Genomic DNA, 27,050 nt, shown 5'->3' on the forward strand with positions numbered 1-27,050 from the left:
CTTTAATACAGCTACACTTCAATTTTATGAACTCTGATTTCATTAACCTCCTCTTATCTGACTTGCCACTGTGTTCTCAGCTTCAGAGTAGGCTATTTATTATTTTTTACTCACTTTTATAAAGTTTGGGGTGTTCCAAGACATCTATAAAGTCAAAGCATATACATAAATCCTAATCCAAGTATTTTTTCTTTAATCTTTACTTGGTGTCCTATATCACTGGAGTGGTCTCAAATAACAAATATTGGAGACCACATATTGGCATTGTGCAAAGAAAGTGCTGACAGAAACATTTTATTCAGATCTGCCCCCTCAGCGTCCTCCATGATCAATCACCCTCCTTTTCCCTTCTCTAATCAACCTCCTCAACAAGGCACAGTCAGTCTCCCTTTCCACTAACCCACAAAGGAAGCAGCACACTTTTCCATTCCCTGCCTCTTTTCCTTCCTACATAATTTAGCTCTTCTGACACCAAGAACCTACCCATCATTCCCATCAGCCTGGTTGTCTTCTTTTAACTTTTCTTATTTTTCCATTTCTTTCTTCCTTTCATCTCCCCTGCTCATGTTTCTTTTCCTTTGACTCTTGTTTTCCTTGCCCTTTTATTACATTCTGTCCACTTTCCCTGTATCTCTCCACTATTGCACTCCCCCTCCTTTTCCTATCTTGACCCCTTTTCCATTTGCTGCTCACCCTGCCCCTCGGTGCTCCAGCCTCTATCCCTCTTTCCTCTACTTTCTCATCTCTCTCTACTCCCCTATCCCCCATTCTCCAGAGTTCCTCCTTGTCCTCCAGTGTCATACTCCTTTTTATCCCCACTCCCATCACTGCCTTGGTCTTTTCTTTCCCTGATCACCCCATCTTATCCTTTGCCACCAATGTCTGTACTCTCACTTCATTTTGTGCTCACTCAGTGTCAGGGGAGAGGTCTCTGCAGGGCACACTGGACCCTTCCTGCACTACCAAGGATAGCATAGAAATCTAAGCTCAATTCAGATTGCTCCCCTCTCACTGGCCAGTGCATTTCCCCACCCTCAACGCTTGAACTTCCAGAAGAGCAGGGATTTCTTCCGATTGCCCATCTCTTCTGTTGTAGTTGGAACCCAGCTGCCTACGTCGGGATCCATGCAGAGAAGTGTTGCTGGTAAAGCTCTCCTGAGGCTTCTCTGCTGAACTGCCTTACTCCACTGTGGCTCATAGCACCACTGACGCTCTGCCATTTGGCTCCCTAGCAGTGGAAGATGGCGTCACAATCCCTGGTCCCCTGTTATTTTTCCCACCACTGATTCATTTCCAGTGTGTCACACGAGAGTCCACAATACAATTAAGAAGCAACAATTTTTTTCTCTCAGCATTATTTTCTTTCTACTTGCTTTTGTTATCTTTTTTTTTCTCTTAATTTTCTTCTGTCTCTTATAACGGTAATAAATGTTGATGGGAAAACAGAACTTGATCCAACAACTCTGCTGGATGCAGGTGCCGGGTGGTGCTGGTGGGCTGCGATATACAGGAGGTGAGACTAGATGATCTGCTGGCCCCTTATTCTTTATGACTCTAACTCTAAATGAAAGTGGTGGTGTTATCATGGCAAACACCTTCTTTGTACTTTGGTGGGCACCAACTAGGGCCCCGGGTGCTTCTGAAGCCCCCAAAAGCAACATTTTTAGTTCATCATTTGCGTGTATCTCATTATGTTCATTGCCTAGAAGAATAAACTCCCTCTCCCCCAAACACACACACACCACATGCTTGCTCAAATGAGTCTGGGCTGGGATAAACATTGTATCTTACAGAAATCATTTTTGTAGTAATTTTCTGCAGGCGTTAGCACTTTCTACATCCTGTTACTACTAATGGCTGCATAAGGCCTTATAATCCAATTTTAGCTTTCAGTTAAACCAGTCAAATTCACTGAGAGCAGAATTTGGCCCTGTAGCTTAAGATGAAGAAGTAAAGTGGTATGCCATCCATATTCGTGTACAGTGAGGACACGAGTTAATTTGTAGGTTGGTGAGAGAGATCTTGTGACACTGCACTCCATTTCACATCAAGAGACGATAACTTGAAATTACTGTTTCCAAGGGAAACACTTATGACTCAGAGCATTAATTTGCATTAGCCCACGATAAGGCTATCCTGTAAACTTGAGTTATTATTGAAAATAATTCACGTCCACAGTGCCAAGGAAGAATTTAACTAGAAATAGATTTTCTTCTGCACAGCCAACATTTTGCATATGACTCGGGCTTTTAGTGGGTCTATACAAGTTGATTTTTTTAAATGCAAAGGAAGGAAAAAAGATAAATATTTGATATGAGCAAAAATCAGCTAGTGTGGTTCATAAAGGAACCTAGTGTTCAACCAGTATTGGAAGGTGAAGGACTCATTTTGGATAGATTTTTACTCCTTGATTTCCCCACTTTTTGTGGTTCACTTGAAATAAAATCTGAGTTCTTGATTTAAAGTCAAAACCACATGGTTTCTGATGCACTGTAAATCACCACCTTGCATCTTTGGGGGAAGACTCAGTCCAGGTTAATTTGATGTTCTGCCTAAGCTTTCTAGAAGTGTTTATGACTCAGGTCTGTAATTAAGCCTGGACTCAGGCAAATTTCACTCTGGTTTTGTGCTTTCTTGTGAAAGTTTAGCAGATCTCTGGCAAACATGTTCTTTGCCATGTGAATGGTCACTTGATAATGATTTAGTATACTTGGAGCTGGATTAGCCCCTACAGTCTACACTAGGGCAGTTTTTGCAACTTGTTTCTAACATCCATTCCATCCCACTTGTATTTAGCAACAGTAAACTTAGTGCATTACACTTGGTGATCCAACAGTGCTCTGAGCAGGTCTAATCAACATGGTACTTAAAAAACTGGTAGCAACTGATGGCCTGTCCATCCTTGGGCTTCTAACATTGCTCACACTTGTAAAGATGACCCACTAATGGAAAATCCTAGCAAAATTTCCCTGGTGTAGAAAAGGCTTAAATGTTGTCTTTCTTCCATTAACAACTACTCAAAATGACATCCAAGCAGAGAAATGTCATCTCTGCCTCTCCCACATACACACTCCACCTCTCTACTATACACTAATAGCTGTAAAGCCTTACAGTATCAGCTAAGTCCTAGGCAAGTGTTTGGAAGAATGTAAATAAGTAGAAGACACCCACTTACCAGAATGTCACCAACCGCCCTTCCCTATTAATCAGATCTAAAGTTGCCCTGGGAAAAAGGGAGAGAAGAAAATATTGAGGACTAGCACACTTTATTTCTAAATGCTCACTACTAATTGCACCTCAGCAGCCACCTCCCTGCTAATAATAAAACTGCACTCCTTTTGGTTGTTTTTGTTTCCTATTCTTTTTTAACGATAGAATAAGCTTTTAAAGGCAAGCAAATGTTAGTGAGATGATTAAGAAAATGTTGACCATCCATGTTTAGCATAGAAGAGGAACAATATCACTATGTAAAATTATTTCCTTTCTGCCACATTTACATGGTGCTCTGGTTACTGTATGTTTGCTCTTTGAACTCTACAGGTTGGAGGTAGCATACTGTGATACCACAGTAACTGGGGATAAATATATACCTGTACCGCATATACATCTTTTTTAGATTACATACAGGATGCCTGTGTTTTGACTTGCATATATCTCTGTAGCTATAAAAGTCTGATATGTAAAACAGAGGTGATGATGTCACATGTGCAATGAAGGGCATGAGTAAGGTGAGGGAGTAGAATTCTGCAATTTCCTAAATATAATGTGTATTTCTCATAAAGGGGGTTATCCCTCTTCCATATAACACTCGATCTGCCAGCCATGCCCACCCTGGGCACACTGCAGTGTATCTCTCAATTGCTTCTCTTGAGTAAGGACATTATTTTAGATCCAAACGAATATGTAATTATCTATTTTAGAATGTTTTATTAGGAATTAAGACCCTTTTTATATTTTAACCAAACATATTCATTTCACAGCATGTTAAAATCATTTGCTCTCCCCTAACTGTGTTTATCTTTTCCCTGTAATATTTCACAGCTTAAGTCCTTTTCTTGGAGAGCTTAAAATATTGCCTTTTTTTAAAAAAAATTTGAATATATGTAGATAAAAATCTGCCCTTCTCTTTCTTGCCCTTAGAATTCTAAAAGGTACCTGTGTTCAAATATTAAGAAATAAAACAAATATAAATTATGCATTTTCCAAGTTAATTTAAAATGCATTATGCACTGCTTTGTTCTCAGGAATTAGTATTATTAAGGGGACAGATCTTTATGGATTAATTTTGAGTCAGTTTATTCACTTCTTTGTAATTCAGTGGCAAGGATTTCTGTCCCCAGGCGTCAAATTAAAATTTTTACTGTAAGTAACACATACACAATATGGACCTTTTTGTATTGTTTCTTTGTTTTTCTAGCATACAGTGGATTTACATATTATATTATTTCACCAAATTCATCTCTTTCAAAGTAAACAAATAAAACTTTTTTTTTTGTAATGATGTTAAAAGAATGCTCCCATTGTCAACTATAACAGAGTGGTACATAATACCAGTCTATTCTTTTCATCAGTATTCAGATTGTATTTAGCTCTGTGTTGCCTGACTCCATTCTCACAGCATACCTTCATACCACCTACACTCCTTTTCCAATATTTTTGGTGATGTGTGAGCTGTTAACTTTGTGATTTTTTTTTAAAATAGAGGTATCCAATAATCATTTTACACTATTGTTTTAGTGTAATAATTCTTTGTGCTTAGATGCTTTAAATCTTTATTTTTCCCTAATCTGAGCAAGAAAATAGTCTGCATTCTTAATTAGTCTTCTTTAAACAAACTATCTTTTCCTATGCACTAATAAAAACTAAGGATCATTTCTCTCTTGTTTAAATAACTGCTTGCTGTGGTATAAAATTGTAAGAGACATGATGCAGATCAAGATGCTGGCTTGAAGTGGAGAAGAGGAACAAGCAGTGCAATAATAAGCAGATTTTAATGATTTACTATAAATCAGCATTTTTGCCCTGTCAGTGAGATTGAAGAGGCAGACAGCTCCTCACATGTCTGCCTAGCAAATGTCTTCCTGATGAATCATGTGCTCTGAATCACTGATCACAACATTCAAACAGCACATCCAAATAATGAGGAAAACATATACACAGCATTCTTATGGCTAGTCTAAAACTGTGGGAATACGTGGTTTTAGTGGTGTGATAGTTAAACCCCTACATTGTCTGTTCATCAGAGGGTAATATAAGTGTATATTACAGGTTAACTATTGAAGCTATAGCAAGCTATGCCTCTCCTCATTAGATCTAGGATGAAAATCTAATCTTTAAATATTCTGGAGGAAAAAAAAGAAGGCAAACTGGAATATAAGATGATGTATATTTCAAGTGTCTAGTGACAGGAAAATGTTTATCAACTAGTTAGTTCCTTGGTGAAGAGTTATTTGTGTCAGGTAAAATCTAACAAGCTATCATTGTATACACGGTGTACTTCAGATAACCATTGTTAGTAACATCAGTTGGTCAGTAACTAAGAATAAAAGTATCATGGAAACCGTTATGCATTGCATTGCATAATGTACAGTGGTCATCCTTAAAAACTTGTCATTTGCCTTAGATGACTAAATAATTTTCACCTCAGTATAGCAAATAATGCAGGTGGTGATGTAACCATATCTATTTAGCTATTTTATCATATCTATTTTAAGGGTGGCTACTGTATAGTAACAAATCTGTTGTAACACTGTAGGGCTGATAGGGATGAAGTGACAATATCAGGAAAGCTCTGGTGGCTTTAATGAATGGGCTATTTGAGCAGGGGGTTGGACTAGCTGACCTCCTGAGGTCCCTTCCAACCCTGATATTCTATGATTCTATGAATGGACCCCCAGTTTAGGAGTCCATGTTACCTTTGGGACATAAACACAACTCTCATTAGCAATAACAGGAGTTGCATGTGTCACACAAACCTTCCCCTAATAATAATGGAAATTGACCCAGCTCACCCCTCCCCTTGTTCCCTCCTCCCCCTCACCCCCCCCCCCCCAAGTTCTTAAAGGTTGATAATTTACATGTCAATAACTCCTGTGATAATTAAACAAACCTGGCAGTTCCAGCTTGTAAGACATGCATAGAAGCAGTTACATGAAAACTAAGCTAGTTCCTCGTCAAGGTTAAGGCCATTTTGCAGGTCAGTTTGGAGGAACCCATGCTGCAGTCAGCTGTACTTGGCTGTTTGTGGATAAAATGAGGAGTTCATCCTCCAGCACTCTCTGTCCTTTAACCTTTTATTAGCACCAGCATCCATTCAGAAAATAAATTATGATGCAAATAATGGTCTTAGTTAGCGCCTCATACTTAGTGTTTTTTTAAAAGGATTATTGCAAGTTTGGTGGTGGTGATTTTTGAAAGATGGTAACTTCTAATTCCTAGTTTTGCAGACTGTAACTTTTGCATTTACTGCAAATTTCTGTACTGTAATATATATATATATATATATATATATATATATATATATATATATATATATATATATATATATGTGTGTGTGTGTACTGCAGTATACATTTAGTTGAGAATGTGCCTGTGTAAGTTATGCCAATTTATCCTCATGAAGACTTAGTAAAATGGATCCTGGAGAAAAGTTGACACTAGAAACCACTGACTCTTTTTCTTTCTGCCTACATGCCTGTGCCCTGCTATGCGTTTTGTCAACTATCATTTTTGCAAGATGCTAGTGCCCATTGTTTGTGAAATCCAATGTCCTAATCCTTTTGTTTTGCATGCAAGGAAAAAAAATAATAATGGGGTTTTAAAACAATAAAATGACAATGTGTTTTAAACACGACCATGCCAGGCTCAAAGTGTATTTTCAAAAGCATATCCATTTGTTTAATTTGAATAAGAACATACTTAATTTCATGGTCATTTGGTTAAAGCAGTTATTTTTTATTAATGTGTTATTGAGCTAGGAGCTGAGGGGACTGGTCAGTTTGCTTCTGTATAACTCACCAGCTTGGAGAATGAAACTTAAAAATACAAAAAGGAAAACTCATACCTGCTATTTAGGCATCACAATGGTATTGTATTGAGCCTTGTTTTTATTTTATTCAAAGTAAAGGGGGGGGAAGATGCTCAGACTGCTTATTTCTGCAGAAAAAAATCTGCAAATGAACTGTTCTATTAGCACAAATGGAGGAAAGTCTTTAGAACCTCTCTCTTCAAAAGCATAATTAGGTATTTATTTCAGACATACTAACATCTTTGCAGTAGCTAATAAGATGCAGCCCATTTGAATATTAATATAATAAATGATTAAATTAAACAGCAAGATTCAGACTCAGAAATAGCCTTTATAGGTCCCAGGGGGTCACTAAAACTGTATTCCATTTCTTCCAACAGTTAACATAGTACAAGAGACATGAATGCGTAAAGCAATATTTGTCTTATGAAACATGGAGTTTTATATTGTGCTATTCAGTTTTATTACTCCACAGTTTGAAGCTGTGGCCTGTGATGAAGTCACCATGCTGGGACCCAACAGCAACTCTTCCTGTTTTGGTGTTTTTTTGGCATCAACGTGATACATCGTTCCCTTGGCAGAGGCAAAGCTGATGGCAGACTACGTATAAATAGGTTAACAATTTTGGCACATGATAAACTCATAAAAAAAGTTGTCGTAAAGTAAATGGACTAGGAATTTTTCATCTGTACATTACAATGTATTTATTATTAATAATATGTACCAAATGATGTGCAGAATTAATATCAACAGCACTAGGATGATAGGTTGAACTTATTTTTCCCCTACATATGAGATAAAAGAAAAATAGGCAAAGTAGGCAATTATAATTGGCCATTATTCCAATAAAGGTGTTTCTCTTCTCAAATTAGTCCATGAAAACTGCACACTATTGAAATCCCATGAACCTGAGAGGTGTTAATAAACATCTGGTCATGGTTTTTGCTTAATTAGCATTCCTTAGTTTGGACTGAAGTCTGTTTATGTAAAACAAAACACACACGGCTCAGATTTTGTTGTGTGAGCCACAGCCCTTCAGCAATCCAAATCAGCTTCTTGTAAATGCTCGGTGGGAGAATTAGATTTATAAGTCTTATCATTTGTCAACACAGCAAAATAAAAGGAAAGCTTTTTTGGATTTGTCTGCTTTTGTTTATTTTATAGGACTTGTGTCACCTCAATAATAGCTGCAAAACTCTTTGTAATTTGAGAAAAAAATGCTATTTTTAAATGCAAAAAGAAATTGCAAGCTTATTAGCCTACAGGTTACTGAAAATGCCATTTTATTATTCCTAACAGCCAAAATCTTGCAGTCCCATCTCTCCACGGAACAGCAATGGCAGGAAGGTAATGGATAAACATGCAACTGGGCTTGCAAGACTATACTGTCTAAATCAGATAAAAGAAAAGTAGGAAGAAAACTCAAAGATAAGTGGTACAAAGTAAATCAAAACAAATCATCTTACCAAACTTTATTCACATCTGATACCATTTTTAGAAATTAAGGTCAGTTTTGTGGAACTAATAGGGAGTTATACCTATATATCTTGGACACCATGACAATGCTAGAGAGGAAGATTTATACACTATGGTTGCAGATGCAGAAGAAAGATATGAGAGATCAAATGGAAGTGCATGATAACAAATGAAAAATGGTCCCCACAGCCCATAAATTAATTGAGAAAAGAAGGTTGTCATTATTTGAACATGCTTTAAAATAAGGTATGGGGTCCAGATGGCAGAGAATAGATAGGCCAACAAAGTTTGAGTAATTGATGACTTAAAAATAAAACAAGATCTTAAAGAAATGAATCACATTGGGAGAGTAAGAGGAGGAATATTAGATGAAAAAGAACAAAAACTCTAGAAACTTCAGAGCAAAATCAAAGAATAGGAAAACAGACACATCTTCCATAAAGGATCTAAATAAATGTAAGTAATAAATATTTCAGTCAGCAATTGCATTTCCATTACAGCCACTTTTCTTTTGTGATTTCATTAACCTATTCAGCCTTATTATTATTTTATTTTATTTTATTTTTTTGTTTTGGTAGCCTAAGATTTCCAGGGAATATGTCAAAAGAAATTAACAAAAGCTGTGCCATAAAAATCACAATTATAGTGTCTGCTGCCATTACAGTTTTTAGCTCATAATGTCACTCAAAAGAGTCCTGTTGGTAAACAGCTGTATGGGTCCTACCTCTTGTCTGAAGTTATAATATCATATTTCTAGCAAAATTGCTTGTTGCCTGGGTCTAAAACTGATCCCTTCTTTGCTACATTTGCAGGTTAACAGGATCATGTATGTCACTGAGGAAGTGACGACACTCACACAATTTTTATTCCACTTTGTTTATTATTATTGTTAATGCACAAACTGAGACAAGATGTATAACCGGAGCACTTGTCTTTAAACAAAAAGAAAAGGAGTACACGTGTAGCTCACGAAAGCTTATGCTCTAATAAATTGGTTAGTCTCTAAGGTGCCACAAGTACTCCTTTTCTTTTTGCGAATACAGACTAACACGGCTGTTACTCTGAAACCTGTCTTTAAACAATACTTTTGTACTACATAATGCCAGGTGGTCACCAAATCAACTATGAACCATTTTATTTTGTAGCTGCACCACTGCCTTCTGGAATTTCATCCATCTACTAGAAATAGAGGAAATGGAAATAACTATGTGATGTGTGTGTGTGTGTATATATATATATATATTTCATATTTATCACTTTTCAGGACATTAGAGCATTTACTGACTTTGGAAGGCTCTCATCCAAACACAGCTTCATGTGAATGCACTGTATACAAGCCAAGAAAGAACGGCTCCAGGCTGATAGAAACCTCAGAAGTATGCTATATCATACTACTCAACTGTTCCTCATTAGAACACTGCTCACTTCTTTCTGTTTTTCTTCCCCTCCACTTTTTAATTTTTTTCCCCTCAAAGCCACTTATTTCACTGCTGAGCTCTAAGAGCATATTATGAATATTCAGACTGAAAATAGAACACCATCTAACAATGTTGAAAACAAAGGAGCCTTGAAATATATTCAGCCTCTTATTTACATTGTTGTGAGAGACAGTTGCATTAGCATACAATGGCTCTCCTCCACACTGTATCAGTTACCCCTCACATTACACTCCTTGGCAACTTATTATTGATGACAAAAAATGTATCTAATGAGAGAATGTGGGCTTGCTAAACCTATAGGTAAGCTATATTGCATTTAAGAAAGATAGCTCTAAAGGAAAAACATCAAAGTCTGAGAGCGGATTTGTAAAGAAGTGCTACTGAGATGGGAAGAAAGGCAAACTCGGGGACCTTCCCGTCATAGCACACAATGATGTCATTAAAGAACATTAATCTCAAAAAGGATACACACAGAAAAACTGAACTGTAACTCTCAGTGTGGAAGGCAAGCAAGAAGGCTTGAAAATACTCAGAAGACAAAAAATACAGGCTACAAATATTTCAAGGGAAGGATAGTTGCCAGCAGGATTGATCTGAATACTCAAGCTGGTGATTTATTTGTCATGCTTCTCATAAAAAGAAGAGATTTTCCTCCACCCCTCCTCTTTCCCAGACAGTAGAAAAGATGGAATGAGAATCTTGTTGCCCATTGAGCAATGGCTGCCCTTTCACAGACACTACAAATGAATGTGGGATATTGGATAGACCAATTCAAAGACTTTACAAGGAGTATACCAAAAAATGGGATAAGCCACATTCTTTGCATTTGTAATGGAAGAAAAGGAAAAGGACTTTTTCATTAAAAGCCAAAGGACTGTAAAGAGAATGTTAAATAGTTTCACACCCAAAATTCAAATTGATTTGAATGCATGTCTTGTTTTGCCTTTAACTAAAATGAAATTTCTCACATCCAGCTGTACATGTAGCAAGAAAATGAAAGAAAAAATATTTACTTGTGGATTCAATAGTCTCTTGTAAAAACAGGGGCCTAAGCTATGGATTTTTTTAAGCAGTATAAATTTAGAAGATTTCACATGATCCATTACATTCCTTAGGACCATTAAGATGCAGTTTACATGATTTATTCAGTATAAGGTCCACTTTTAGCTATATTTAAGTCTCCTATTTGTTATTTAACATGTGTTTAATGTTTTCTGTCCCTGCTGTGCACAGCTGCAAGCTGCTATTTTTTGGCAATTTTTGTGACTGTGAAGTGATTTGTGTCTTTGAATCTCACCTTTCTATTCTACAGCCTGCTGTTTTGATTTTTTTTGAAACTTTAAGAAATAAGTTACACTGTGTTATGACCTTTGCTTCACTTCACTGAAGTAAACATAAAGTCTTAAAGGCCCACACAAAAAAATCATGATAGTCATCTTTACAGGGTAGTTATGAAGACACATATGTCATTGATTTAGGCAGCCTGCGAAACTGGAACGCAAAGAAGTTCTACAAAAAACCCTAAAACAAATTCAACAATGACATAAGAGCTACTAATTGAGTACTGGCAAACACTTTGTGCACCACTTACAAACATTCAATTCATATAAACATTCTATGGCTGTGAATCTGCTATTAAGATTAACTCAAATGATGTTAGTTAGAGGGAAGCTGCTAGAAAGTAAGTGACCACTCTGAGATACTTTGAAAATACATGATCTTTACACAGAAGAGTTAGAGAGAGTAAAGTAGACATACAAGAGAGAAGTCATTTCAGGAAGTTTTATAATTGGGAATAAGGTCATTTGCATAAGTATTTCTGGCATTGCAATTGGCTTCCTAGCAGTAAAACTTTAGAAGATAGGATTGCTGAGAGTGATGAAAAATAATGGTAGCCATGCAGGTATAAAATGTCTATTTTGTAATATTACTGGACACATAAACATACATAGATAACCAAAGTTTGTTGGCCCAGTTTACCTCATTTCTTAATCACAATCACCATTCAAAGTCTCTACAGAAACCACTTACTGTGTGTATGATTTTATGCATATGTATGCTTCAGCTACTCTAGGAATTCTCATCATTTGCCAACAAGCAGAGTACTGTAAGAAGGTTATAAAGTCCACAACTGTATTGTATGGAAGAAAAATAACTCTCTGGCTTGAGTGGGAGTTGCTCTATGCCATGCAGAATCAGTCTCTGCTAAATGAAGGACTATCCCTGCTTCTGGTCCCACTGAAATCAGTGATAAAACTCCTAGCTATTTCAGTGAGCGCAGAATCAGATTGAAAGCCTCACATTTTCTGGAACCCACTGAAGAGGCCCAGATACTTGGCTGTGGTTGAGGTGTGCACAGTGTAGTTTAGAAGGAGTTGCAAAGGCAGCTTTTGCTGATCTTGCACTAACTGTCTGCTGAGCCAATCTTCCTTTATAACAGAGCTGCTCCAAGCTGCTTGTAGCCCTGAGATGATATGGCAGCTGGGAATCAACAGGGAAGCCCTGACCAGGCCTGTTTTCCTGGCCAACAATGGCAGCAGGAAGAAGGGCTATTATAAGAGCTACCAGGTTGGCTTCATGCCACTGGATGCTCCTCCAATGTTGGGGTGAATTTATATGTGCCGTCGGTGGTGGCACAACATGAATAGACTGTACCCCGAGATATGAGTCCCACTGGCCATATATCACACTGGCAGTAAAAGGAATAGACACTGAAAATGGACTTAATTGCTGAATCTGCATGCCTGTGTCTCTAACTACTTTAGATTTATGAAGCAGTTTTCACACACAAACTGTGCCACCAGGAGCCTGATCTGATTACTTCTTTGAGCACATAGGTTAGTAATCTGGCCTTTCTTCCGTCCCACAAACTGCAGAAAATGGTGTAGCTGCTATGTCTCTCCTCTCATTGGAGTATCTTTCCTTTTCATTTGCTGTTTGTCCTTTGATTCTGAGGAAATTAATCAGTATCATTCTTGCAAACTAAGGCATGCATTTAATTCCTGGACAATGAATGTGCAATGCTCATATAATGACCTAAAAAGACACTCTGCAGGGCATAATGTTTATACTGGTACATATTTATTTTTATATGGATTAAAACAAGTGTGCTCGCCTGTTTGCTAACGTCTCACAGATGCATGCAAGCGATCCCCTCTGTACACGTAGGGCTTGAATTTTACACCTCCTGTAAAAAATGCAAATCAAGTGAAATGCCATTTTAAATATTTCGGGTATGTGTAGTCTATTCTTATGATCCCTCCAGGTAATTTTGGTGCCTTTCCAACTACTACCTTAATTGGTACAAAAGTGTTTAAAAATCTCAAAGGGGAAACAAATATAGTCATGTAAGAGTGGTAAAAGTGTCTGTCAATTTGGGAACATTTACCTATAAATAGAAAACTTTGTAACTTCATTTATCCGATTTCACTGACCATGGAAAATGTATTGGTGCATGTTTTAAAAGAAAAAAATATAAAATATACTGGTTATTACTGCTTGATATATGTTCCCCATCCTTTTGAAGGATCTGTAAGAGAAAGCCATGTTGGAATAGTTTAATGCAATGCCTTTAACTTATCTATAGCACATTCAACTGACTGCACTGGGAAAATTGAATCTTTTCCTCACAATCTTAGTGACATGAAATATATATAATACAGTAAATGATTAATGCAGTTATAAACTATACCTGAGATAAGATTTAAGTATTCATATTTCTATCATGTTAATACAACACGATAAACCTATGAAGCAAACTTGACCATAGCATTTGTTATTCTGTCCAGTGTTCAATTATTCTTTGTCCAAATACAGTTTAGGGGCTTGCTAAAATACATTCGCCTGGTACAAAACATTATGTGCTACAGTGAGATAATCAACAGCAGTGGTCAGCAACTGTAGACCTCGGTCCAGGGCACAGTACTGCAAAATAAAAGTGAACCCAGGGTATAATCACATGCAGGTTTTTATTATAGTTGTCCAAAGGATGTCATTTGCTCTCAAATGCATTATATTTTGTCTTGTGTAACATTTTGCTTGAAGCCTTTATATTAAAGAAAAGCTAACTTGACATAATCACATATGTGCTTAACAATCAGCCAAGCTGTTTAAAAATCACATTGCCTTAATAATCAATCTCTTCTTTTAATAGCTGTATTAGGGGTCAGATTCCGTCCTTGGAAACACATGTGGGTAACAATCAGTGACATTAAGAGAAATATGTAAGGAAAGAGTGAGGACCAGTTTGATGGTTTGTGTTAACTTTATGATGGAAATCTTGGGCCACCCATAAAATTACAACCTATAGTCCTGATAGAGAAGCAGCATGCCGAGCAGTGAAAGCACAGGGCTAGGAGTCAGAGTGTCTGGGTTATATTTCTGGCTCTGCCACAGACTTCCTGCAAGGTCACTTTACTTACTTGTCTCAGTTTACCCATTTGTTATATGAATATAAAACCTAAGTCACAGAGGTTTCATTCTTTCATGCTTTTAGATCCTTCAGTGGAAGGTGATATAAACACATAAAATACCTTATTCTTCTATAGCTCTTGTCAATATTGATTTTAAAATACTCTACCTGCCATTCCCAGCCTTTCTAAAAACATATGATTATAGTAGACTTAAAATTCCAGTCATTAACTCATAGCTCATAGATACTGCGGAATCTATTAAATGTTCCATATATAAGTCGGAATCTACTTGTAAGCTAGTCAGCATTCTGAATTCCCCAGAGTAATAAAGCACCCTGAGATAGTCTTGTCTACTGGTTGGAACAGGGACTGGCAGTTCAGGTCTCCTGGTGTCTCTTTCTAATTCTGCCACTGACTCACCCTGTGACCTTGCAAAAGTCACTTAATTTCTCTCTGCCTCAGCTTCACAATCTCTAAAATGGGTATAAGTACACCTTACCTAGTAGTCTACTATTCTGAATGAACTAATGAATAAGCTTTTTTAAAATATGCTAACAGTAGAGTTTTCAGAAGAAACTCAATTTCCTGAAGTTATAAGCTAGAGGTTCTTCCTAGAGCTGGGCAGAAAATGGTGGGTTTTTTACCGTAGAAAAAAACATTATTTTCATCATCATTTTTCATTAAACATTTCTGACTTTTCATTGAAAAACTGATACCCCCAAAACTTTGCTTTTTCCCCCCCAAAACCATTTTAACTGAAAAGCTTTTGATAAAAACTCAAAATTTCCCACAAAAATACCCTTTTAATGGAAACCCCAATTTTTTGGTTAAATAATAGTTTTGACCAACCCTTGTTCTTCCACATAGGCAGATGATTTGACTCTGTGGATGAGCAGCCTCTCTATATATTATGTATCTAGGAAGCCACAAATAACACTGAGAGAATCACAGACATGCACCATGCAGTCTGGAGGTGCAACTAAAAGGAGAAACACTCAGTGGCCACAAATTTTAAAGAAGCAGTAGCAGGGCCCAGCTGTTACATGCCACCACATTTTATAAAGTATGTAAGTCAGCAGGGAGGTCCAGGCAAGGGAAGTAGAGGAATGTTTGTGGGGGGGAACAAAAAAGACTTTGCTAAACGAATCTGTCAGTATAACAAAGTTTGGCTGCAATTAGGCAAGGGCAAACATTCAGGATGATCTGTATTTTCCCAAAGTGATTTGCCCATCTTAAAAAGCTAAGCTAGGATTTAAACGAATTGTTCAGACTTTTTTTTTTTAATTAAAAAAGCTAAACTGTGTCACATTGTGAACGTTGTGTCCCGTAAGATAAAATGTGATGAAGTCTAGTTGGAACATAATACAACAAATCTTTTCATATTTTGAGACCCAAGAATTCTGTTTCATGATGAAAAAATCAGTGTAACTAGAAATGAAATACTTCCCACTGCTCAAGAAAAGTTTGAGTAAAATAGAATAGTATGTCCTCTATTTTCAGGATAATAAATGTATGCCTGCCTTCACTTTCTGGCTGATCCAAACTGCTGAAGGTAATAGTTGCCAACATTTTAAACTGAAAATCCATACCTCTTTGTAGTTGCAGTTACCAGAAGTACACACCATAGTGACTATGTCTGCACACAGTTGATCTAACACAAAACCAGTTGTGCATATGTTAATACTGTTTTGCACACAAACTTTGTAGCAAGGGCACACACAAAGAAGTGAGTTTACAAATTACACATTCTTTTATATGATAGTCAAGGGAAAATTTTGCAAAAGGAAGACCAAAGGTCTGCACACAATTGTGGCCTTACAATGTATATTTTCCACACTTGCACCAGTAGAACATGTGGTGGTCTACGCCAAAGGTTAGTTAAGTAGTGAAAGAGGCATTTGCCTGCACAGTTACCCATTTGTGCATACATTCATGGTAATTCCACGTGCATTTTTTGGGCAAAGGGCCTATGTTTTTGAATAAAATAAATCCAAAATAAGTATTTTGCTATATATGTAATTGATTAACATAAATTATTATTGGTCTCTTGAGATTCACACTTATTATTGCTGGTGTAGTACAACTGTTAAAATACAATAGTTTCAGCTCTTAAGCTATCTTTCAGTTATGGAACAAGATAAATCAGATATCTTCTCTGCCTTGTAAAAGAGTTACATTTTTCAGGTTTCTTGCTTGTTTTTCTGCTGCCTTTTGTGATGCCAGCTCAACATTTGCTTGAATGGCGCATTATTGTCATCACAACAATTTCAGCCCTTGCCTATGGAGATCCCATTACCATGAAGCTTACAATGACAACATGATTTCTGTGCAAGTCTGTGGTGACCTTCCCCAAGGCGATGCCATTACAACATGAGATTATAAAGGGAAAACAAATTCAGTGACTATATATATATATATATATACTAGTGTTATAGTAGATAGTCCTGATGAAAACGATCAATGCAAGTTTATGTCTATGATGATAGATGTCAGGACAAGATGGGTGGGGGGAAGTTCACCAAATGCACTGCAAGTGCGTTAGACAGTGTTATAGCTTTATACAAATGAAACCCACTGCAAGTGGGGATGATGCGAAGTCAAAAATGAAAATGCAACTGATTTGTGGCAAAAGGCACAATTGGTTTGTGGTTACAGTACTACCAATATAGTAGTATTGGTAGCTAGTCATGGGTAATTTGGGTATCTTCCTGTACTGCAGTCGACTGAGGCAGCTTCACGTGACCCTAGAACAATGACCGCTCATATATCTGTACCCTTTCAACACTTTTGCCCACCTCCTAATGCATTCATGATATTTTAATGAAAACGGCACCAATCACATAAAACAGCACTTCCAACGTATAAAACAGCACTAACAATTCAGTTCAGACCTACTTAAATTCATTGTCATCTTTAAAGTTTCACTAGCTAAGCTACTGATGGGATATCAAATCTGAGCCTTCAGAAATTGAGCAGGATAATCACCATCTCCGTGGAATACAATGGGCCTGATTCTCTTCACATGTGCATTAGCCTAGTAGTGCTACCATAGCTTGGGGAGACAAAGATGGTTTTTTGTGCACTCCTAACCCTGAACCAGCTATACCCAGTGAAAGCTACAGCAGCCTGCTCTAAATTATACCAGCAACTAATGTCCCCAAAAGGCTAATAATGCCAATTGGGAATTGACAGAATGTAAAGTAGGCCTTCCATACCATCCTTCCCCTGACATTCTCCCTCGGAGAGTGATGGAGGCACCACCATCTCAGTTCTACTAGAAGTTTTGCCTGTCTTGGCGAGCTATCCTGCTGGCTTCATCTGTTTTGGACAGCTTTGTGCCAGCAATATATCACTGTATAGCACAACAATTTTACACGAATGGAAAACCCAAATGAGAAGAGACTCAAACCCTGTATTTCCCCTTTGATAATGGAGACGAATAAGATGTTTATTTACAAAATATTCCTTTCTAAAACAATCTCAACAAAACTGTGAAACCATTAAGAATAAAAAGGTGGCTTCCAGGGACAAATTCAGGCTTTCTATCGAGCCCAGACTACATCACTGTTTTACCATGAGACAACAGTTTTCCAGTTTGTGCCTGAGCTGTCTGCAGAAGAGCACTAGAGTGTGAGAGTCCACAGACCTCAAATGCATGAACTTAGAATGATTAAAAGGAAGCCATTGATGTCACATCTCTAGTTAATCCAGTGCATCTATTCTATAGGTGGTGCGGGTTCAAGCCTGTGAGATGCTGTGCAATTCCACATTAAGTCTTCTTAACTCCTACTGAAGTCAAGGAGCACTCAGAATCTGCAGGAGTTGCTCAGCACCTTGAAGCATCAAATTTTAAAGAGTGGGTCAAAGAAAGGTTATGCCTTTCCAGGACCATAGAAATATTTTCTTCACTACTGGTAAGAAACGAGTTCTTTTAGCTATGGAAAGAGACTGGGGTAGGGGAAAAAGAACAGGCGTACTTGTGGCACCTTAGAGACTAACAAATTTATTAGAGCATAAGCTTTTGTGGGCTACAGCCCACTTCATCGGATGCACAGAATGGAACATATAGTAAGAAGCTATATATATACATACAGAGAAGGTAGAAGTTGCCATACAAGCTGTAAGAGGCTAATTAATTAAGATGAGCTATTACCAGCAGGAGAAAAAAACTTTTGTAGTGATAATCAAGATGGCCCATTTCAAATAGTTGACAAGAAGGTGTGAGGATACTGGACAAGGTACTTGATTTTTGAACAATATACCAGAACAAATGCAGATAATTCTTAATTTTCCAACCACCATACTTACAGCAAGAGAAAATGAAGGAAAAGTTTTTGATATTGTTTTAACAAGTGTCTTAAAGTGATTGACAGCATTCATATTCTCATTATGGCACCTGCAGATAATGAGGTATCTAGGCACAAGACTATCCACTGCATGAGCATGCCAGGAATATTATCACTGATGTTTTAGCTAAACATTCAGTTCCACACAGTACCTTTACATCTTGGAAATGTCAAAACACAGCCAGATGCTGGAGCCATAGCTACTCAAATCACATGCTTTTCTAAAACAATGTAAAGACACGAGTAATGTATGTACGTGGTAAGAATTGTGGAGTACTATGAAACTGTCTGATATTTTTATTCACAGGCCTTTATTAATACCTGAAGGGGCTACCCCTCAAACAGAATTTAATGACCACCCTCCCTTTCAAAATCTTCTTAATTCTGAAACTCCTTAAAAGAGGAGTAACAAGGCTCATAAAAAGACTTGAAGAGTCATTAGAATGAGAACCATAATCAAATGTGCTGTACTTCTATCAATGTGATCTATGTCTCCAGTGTATGGCACCTCCTTGGGAGTCAGGAGACTGAGGTTTATGTCTCAGCTCTGTTACTGACCTATTCTTTGCTACTGTATGTCACTTCACCAAACTGTCCCTCTATTGCCCCCCCCCCACACACACACACAGTCATCTTTTCTGTCTTGTCTGTTTAGATTGAAAAGTCTTTGGGGCAGGGACTGACTCTCACTTTGTGTTCACAAAAATAAAGACATTGAAAGAGGGGACATTCTGATAAATCTGTGTTAAGCAATATTAACATACTGTAAAATAGAGCGCAAGGATTGCAAAAATAAGCGTGATGATGAAAGACAGTATTGGTGACTGGCTCAACACACCACCGCACTACAACCCTCCCTCTTGGGCCCTGAGATTGAGTAGAGTAGCAGTGCAGGAGCATTGGATGACAAAAGGAGTCTTCTGACCCAATCTACAAAGAGACTTGCTGGCAGAAGCAGGCCCAGTCCTTCAAGTGTCTCGTGCATCACACCTGTAATTTCTGAGGGATTGGGGGAAGGGGAGAGTGCTCAGTATTTTGCAGGAAATGCCTAACTGATCATGTTGTTGGTTTTCAACTTCCGTGGAACTAGCTGCTCACTAATATAGACCAATCTATACAAGGTCCACCCTAGGGCCAAATTCTATCCTCAGTTACACTGTGCAGTCCATTCATTGCCTGAGAGGTGGGCACCTGGTCTATAGAGCCAAGCTATTATGTTCTGAGTTCTGTTGTTTCAACATTGATCTGGAAAGAGTTTTCTCCATACACATCCTAGGGCTTGCTTCCAGGAAGCTCTGTAGAACAAACCAGCAAAGAAAAGCTGGAACTGATGTGAGAACTGTCTCCCACAGCAGGTCTTGTCTTTTGAGGTTAAGATGGATCATATGGTTCAGGAAAGAGAGAAAATGCGTTGGAAATGCGAACTTAATCTCCCAAACTTATTATGAGTTTGTGTACATGGGGAAGTTAGTGCACAGTAAGCTAGGGAGTGAATTTAAAGCACACTAGCTACTCAGCACTAACTCCCCTTGTAGACACTCTTACCACACACTAAGGATGGCTTAACTTAGCACACTTCCAAAGTGTAGTGAGCTAATGTGCACTTAGGCATGCTTAGCATGCAGTAAGAGTGTCCTCACGCAGAGCTAGTGAAAAGAGAGAGAGAGAGAGAGAGCACACCTGCTACTGTGGGCTTTTTCACCAGGTAGGCAAGCATCTTCTCCATTGTACTTGAGTACATTTACTTCCTTCCATTGGAACAGGACAACATCTTTATCTATATTTGCACATCAGTTTCAGATGGACTAGAGCAGGTAGTGATGCCTGACTTCTCCTCATATGTGTTTTAGTCTAGGCCAAAGCATATATGTTTTAGGTACATGATCATGAGGGAAGTGAGGTTTCTATCTCATTATTCACACTCTCTCTTTCCTCACTATGCATTAGTGCAGCTTTTTTCACTCTCCTCTATTTGAATCTTGTACCCTGCTAAGTTATATCAAGTATAGACTGATAGTCTCTGTTTGTTAATGAGTTGCAATATCCAGGGACACACTGAGGTCCTGTAATTACATAGTCTACAAGCAAATACCTACAAATTAAACACAGAAATGCCTAGTGGGGAAGGCCCCTATACAAAACCATACAGAGACATTTAGCTCAGCTAGTCTTGTGTCATTCTAATTTTGCATATTTAAGTATGTGTTATTATTTGCAGGATGTGTGTGTGTGATGTGTACAATGAACTTATTATTTCTGATTTGTGGTGTAGAGGTTGGTTCTTAGGCTGGATATCATAGAATCATATGAAAAATTGATCCACACAGCTTGTGTAGAGGATGCAAGTTGTAGCATCTCAGTGGCTCATGCTGATGGTATGGTGAAAGCTGGACGTAGTGATTATAGCTTGGGCTTACCCCCATAAGCTAAGTCGCTGCAGGTACATTGAAAGGAAGATGTACACGTGCAGATCAAAACATGGCTCGACACATTCTCATGCAAAAAATCACTTATGGAAAATCATACATGTAAGTATTAAAACATCTGAATGCATTCTCTAAACTTTTCCTGTATAAAAGTCCTAAAGGAAGTTGTATCAACCTCCAGTGTGCTCTAACAGGTTGGAGAACAGCCTGAAATTTAGTAGTTTAGTAAATAAACGACTTCTGAACATGTCAGCTGTAAATACAATGACGGTCTTGTGGTTTAGGCATTGGGGGGTTAACGCAGGAGCCTATGTTCAATCCCTGGCTCTGCCACAGATTCCCCTTTGTGACCTTGGGCAAATTATTTAATCTCCAGTTCCTGATCTGCAAACGAGAGACAAAGTACTCCCTTTCTCTCAGCCTTGATCTGTCATATCTGTTCAGATTGCAAGCCCTTTGAGGCAGGAACTGTTGCTTACAATGTGTTTGTACAGTGCCAGGCACAAATGCTCCCCAATATTATTTGGGCCTCTAGGTGCTAATCATATGAAAAGATAATTTCCCTCATGTTATGGGAGAATTTAGCCATACAACTGCCAGTAGCATTAAACAATTAAACTTCTAGCACTTGTCTGGAAATATACAATCCCCTTGTCAGAATGGCCCTAGTTTATGAAAATAATAAATCCTACATTTTCTTTAAGGTTTCTTCTCCATGGTGCTTATGAGATTTCTGATTATGCTTTGTTGTTCAACACTACTAAATGCTGAGCGCCTTCTTTCATGTAGTAGATAAAAAAGAAGATGCTGAACCCCACAAATGACAGCTTTAGTGGAAATGGGAGTGCTTTTTGGATAAAACCACAATGTTTTCCATGAATAAAATGGTTGACTCAGTTGTTGTTCCTTTTGCATGGCCTAGTCAGTAGCTTGTATACTATGAGTCTACTTTTGCACTGACTAATACAGAGGCAGTGTGGGACAGGCGGTGAGAGACAGAACAGGGCAGCTGCAAATGAAAATCACCCTGGGGAGGGTTACAACTGGATAAAGTTTTCGACAATAAGATTCCAGAGACTGCTGACTGGAGCAAAGCTCAATATTTTAGTCTCAGTACAAATTTGCTTCAATCTTATACAACTCCCATGCAGCCGCCGCCACAGCTGCATGCTGTAAACAACAAACAAATCTATTTCCATCAGCCCTGCTGATGCTATGAGAAAAGTGCCTGAGCATAAGACATGCACAGATGTAGAGTCTCACCTGAGCCTAGTGCTGCCCTCCATTTGGCCCCTCTAACTTAATATCGTTGTTACAAAGCTATTGGTCTCCTGATAGAGAGCTGGCTCAATGCAGAGCCTCTTCTTCCAGCTAATCTGACAACTCCGATCCAAGAAGCATCAAGGGCCCAATTAAGAAGACACATCTTATCAAGGAGCTTATTTTGCATAACAGAATACAAATGACGAATAAAAATTTAATGTTTAATAACTTAGTACAAAGAGGGCTGTTGATATAGAATGCCTGGAATTTTTATGGTGGCTGTCAGACTTGTGATAAAACTGTTATATAGGAACACTTGGCAAAAAACAGCGTAGAATTTTTCAGTAATGGTGTGTGCATGATATTGCATTAATTCTTGATAGGAACGTAACTGTAAGCCTGGGAATCAGCCAGTTTGAGTTTCAGTTTAAGATGCTTTTTTTTAAATTGAAGGACATCTAAATATATTTTAATGAAGAGTTAGCTGAAAGGGTACTTGGTACTTCATAAATGTGTTTGTTGAAGTACAGAAATTATTGGAAAATCACTATAATCCCTCTGGGTTCAAAATAACTTTGTCAGCTTCAGTGATGTGCCTTCAGTTTTCTGGGAACCATTACTAATGGATAATAGGGAGCTGGATTAAAGAGGAAGTGTAGGTTATCTATGCACCTTTGCCCTTGCTGGTCAGAGGCATTTCTTCCATTTACTTATATTGTATGGAGAAGTTGCAGACAGAGCTCTTTCTAAAGCAAAAGATGATAATCTGTAAGAAATTTGACTTGCCTTTGTTTTAACTTGTGCAATTTATATATTGAAGGTCATCTGTGATAATAAATTTTTTTGATTGTTTCTGTGATTTCAGTTCCAGTTCTGTGAGCTAGCTATTGAATGTAGCAGTGACCGGTGAGGCTGTTTGCTCTTAAGTAATTATTGCAAAGTTTTTGCAAGCTCTGTGGCAAATTGGTTCTGTGAATACATCACAATGGATCAGGAAAAAGGTTTCAAATTTCCTTCTAACCATTTTCAGGAGTCTGATGCTGTTGCACAGGTTCGAGACTTTTGTTTCATATTCCAGTGAAGTTGCCATAAGGTCCTAAGCCTTTCTTTAATAATAAAAAAAAAAAGGGCTAGCTATTGAAGTGTAGAAATTAAGTCATCTTTACCAGTACACTTTATTTTAAGTGTCCATTAAATAATGCTAAACTAATGCTGAAATAGAGTGGAACTCTTTTACAAGTACATATCACATCCATATGAATACTAAATGAATTTCTTATTCATTTCATTCTATTGTATTACTGTTATTGCAATGAATACTAAATGAATGCCTAATGATTGGACATTTAAAACAAAGTGTTACCCCTATACAACAGTCATCAAACTTTAAGGACAAATTGAGACTAAAAAGAAATGATGTATCAGTGGAGAAAAAAATGTTGAACCATATAGTTGAGGCTATTGAAAGGTATAATTTATTTGATGATGCTAATATTCAGATGCAATCTTATATTAGAATTAATACTTCAGGAGTGGACCCTTATATGGAGGATTTGTTGCAGAAATAAAATCTCTCGGTAACACTTTCATTGTTCCATCATTATGAACTCATTTGGTATTCACTGTAATAGCACTAATCATAATGAATTTGTTTGATATTCATGTGGCTCTCACATGCATTAACACAGGCTTTCTGTTGTAATTCAATACCCAACAAGCATTAGTTAATGCGGATTTGGGGTTAGAAATGGACCTGTCTGCTGCAAGTTCAGTTTTCTTTCAGTTTTTATAAATAGTTAAAGGCATTTTTCTCTGTCAGATGCCTGATTCATTCATTCTTTGATGAATTATTTGAAAAGCTGCTGGAATGTCCCACACTAGCTTTTCCAGATGAAGATAGGTGTGTGCCATCATATATACTGGGCAGCAAGCCAGCAAGACAAAATTTTATCACTCAGGCACATTACCTCATTATCCCCCTGGCACTGGTGGGCTCTGGCACATCCCAATGCTGGCAATAGGATACAAACTGAGGAATCCCAACTCCTGGTGTTAAAGGGGTTTTGTGGTTTATGCTAACAAACACCACTGCTTCCCTGGGAATGTGGTATTGGGGAACGTTTACTTTGCAAAATGGACTCCAGTCCTTTCTCAACGGAAATAATTCAACACCCTATATGGCAATGGGCGGAGCAAATGTGTGCAAGTTATCCTAAATTAGGGAACACAGCCAGTTTTTCAGCAGTTCTGACTCACAATTACTTGAAAGGGTTCGGACCTTCATCACTTAAAGGCTGCCCCATATATGTAATTGTGTTATTCAGTCTTACGTCAGGCTACATTGACTTTTCCTCCATATTAAACCTCACAATAATTATTCTTGTAGTCCCTTTAAACTGCTCAAAAAGCAAATGATGTAATATATGTAATTACTCCTAAAGAGTACTGTAATAATCTTTATTTTATATAGTAATGGTTCAAAACATCATTGGCCAGATCTCCAGCTAATACAATTGGATTCAGCTCATGTAGTCAATGGACCTGCACATAAGTACACCAGAACCTGCTTCAATGTCCTTTAGAGTCAGCGGAAAGACCCTGTTGAGTTCAGTGGGTTGTTGGATCAGCCCACAGTTGAGGATGTAGCCCTAACTCTAACAATAGTAATAGCAAAGTACTTCGCACCATTATTATCACTTTAGAATGTGGTAATATGTTCATAAGGACAAAATAATTGGGAAGATAGGGCCATGGACCCAATTGTTCCATCAATGACATCAATACTATTGTCCCAGAACCACAAGCCTGGAATTTATGAAATAAAGTAGCTTTACTCTAAAGTTGATGTTTTCTTTTGGGAATCTTGTCTCCCATCAAACAGATTTCCCTTTCACCCTCCTGCTTGGTTTATACAAAAATGTCCCCACCCCATCAGTCTCAGGGGTGGGGAGACTTTGTGGGCCTACAAGGAAAAGAAAACCCCTGGGACCAGATCCACAAAGGACTTAGGGTCTAACTCCCACTTTAAATCCAATATTTAGGATCCTCAAAATCCTTGCTCAGCTACTGCCATTCTGCACTGGGAAAAAACACTCCCCTCTCTCTTTGGGATAATTTTGTGGGGATAGGCAGAATTTTTCTCTCACTGCCAAACTATCCTGGGTATTGTTGGTATTTTCGCCTGTCTCTCAGCAGCCCAGGATCATGGTGGTTAGGTTAGGTTGTAAAAATCATATTATCATAACTTGGCCAGTGTCCAATGCAAGTATTCATTCTCTAGGTGGTCTGGTTTCCTGATAAACTCGAGTTGGAAGCGGATTAGGAAGAGGCATCTCAAAAAGATGCTGAGGAATGAGGTTGGTGTTCCTAATGTCGAGTACACTGAGGACACAACCCTCTCTTCCCCACTGCATTAACCTTCATATGAGGGGAGAGAGCAGGATCCCAGCAACAGTGCTGGAATCAAGTTAATGGGGTGAAAAGCTGATGGCAGCCTCCCACCAGGTGGAATGGAGGGCTGATAGTAGATTTCCACCAGGTGTTACATATTACAAAGGAAGGATGACCTGCCCAGGATGAGTTGTTGCCGGATAGTTCCCAGATGTATTACTTAATAAAGTTGCAGTCTAGTTAACCCACATTCCTAGTGTCTTGTCTTTCTTCCAGAATCTCTGGGACAAAGGAGGTAGCCTCTTACTCCAAAATCCCAATCTGGATTCTGGTTGTTTGGGCGAGGCGAGCTCTCTCCTTAACATTTAATCAAATCTTTCTGTTGGTAGTGCAGAATTTGTCAAGACTTCTAGAGCCCTTGGTAAATTGTAAACTATGTTTGATTAAGACACCTTATGATATAGTTGCACCTGCTAGCACCTTTAGAGTTAAGGGTCTTTCAGAATTTCCATTACAAACTTCTATTTTTAGAAGTTTATAACTCAGGTGTAAAAATCAACTTTGGTTTAAATGTTGACAAAAGCTGTGAAGCAAGTTAGGTGCAATAGGGGAATCAGCAAAAAAGGGACCTGCATCCACTGCATCCACAACATCACATGTGAAGATTCAAACTGTCATTTGTAACCATAGATTGGCTAGTCAGGTGACAATTTTACCCAGTTTTTATCCACAAATGCTGCTGTGTGTGCACAAATCAGAGGCCTGTCAGCAGCAAGGAATAGAAATGCATTTTTGCACCAACACTGTAATCAGGGCTGAAAATTTGGCCCACAAGGCTATAGGCAAGAAGTTGTGTTTCCTTCTCACTCTCTTTATTTAAGAACTTTTTAAATAATCCATTTTAGTCCTTTCACAATGAAGAGAGACAAGGAGAATTTTCTTCTTTGTGCAGGTTCTAACTTAAACATATTTCTCTTTTTTAAACTAAAATATTTATGACAGCCTATAACATGAGCTAATGCCTTTGGATATAGAAAAAAGATAAGAAGCTAAAATAACCAGCTACTTCATACTATTCTTTGCTAACAAGCAAAAATAGTGTTGTTTTTCAATACAAAAATAGTGAGTAGAGGTGCCAGTCCACTACAGGCTATCTGTGCCAATACCCTTTCATTACTTCACAGTTACATACGAAGAATGTATGTCATGTCTATGTCCACTGAAACACCTTGGCACGATGACACAGATTTGTGCACAGAATACCCCTAAAT

The sequence above is a fragment of the Lepidochelys kempii genome, chromosome 12 (assembly GCF_965140285.1).
Source record: "Lepidochelys kempii isolate rLepKem1 chromosome 12, rLepKem1.hap1, whole genome shotgun sequence".
Classification (NCBI taxonomy): domain Eukaryota; kingdom Metazoa; phylum Chordata; order Testudines; family Cheloniidae; genus Lepidochelys; species Lepidochelys kempii.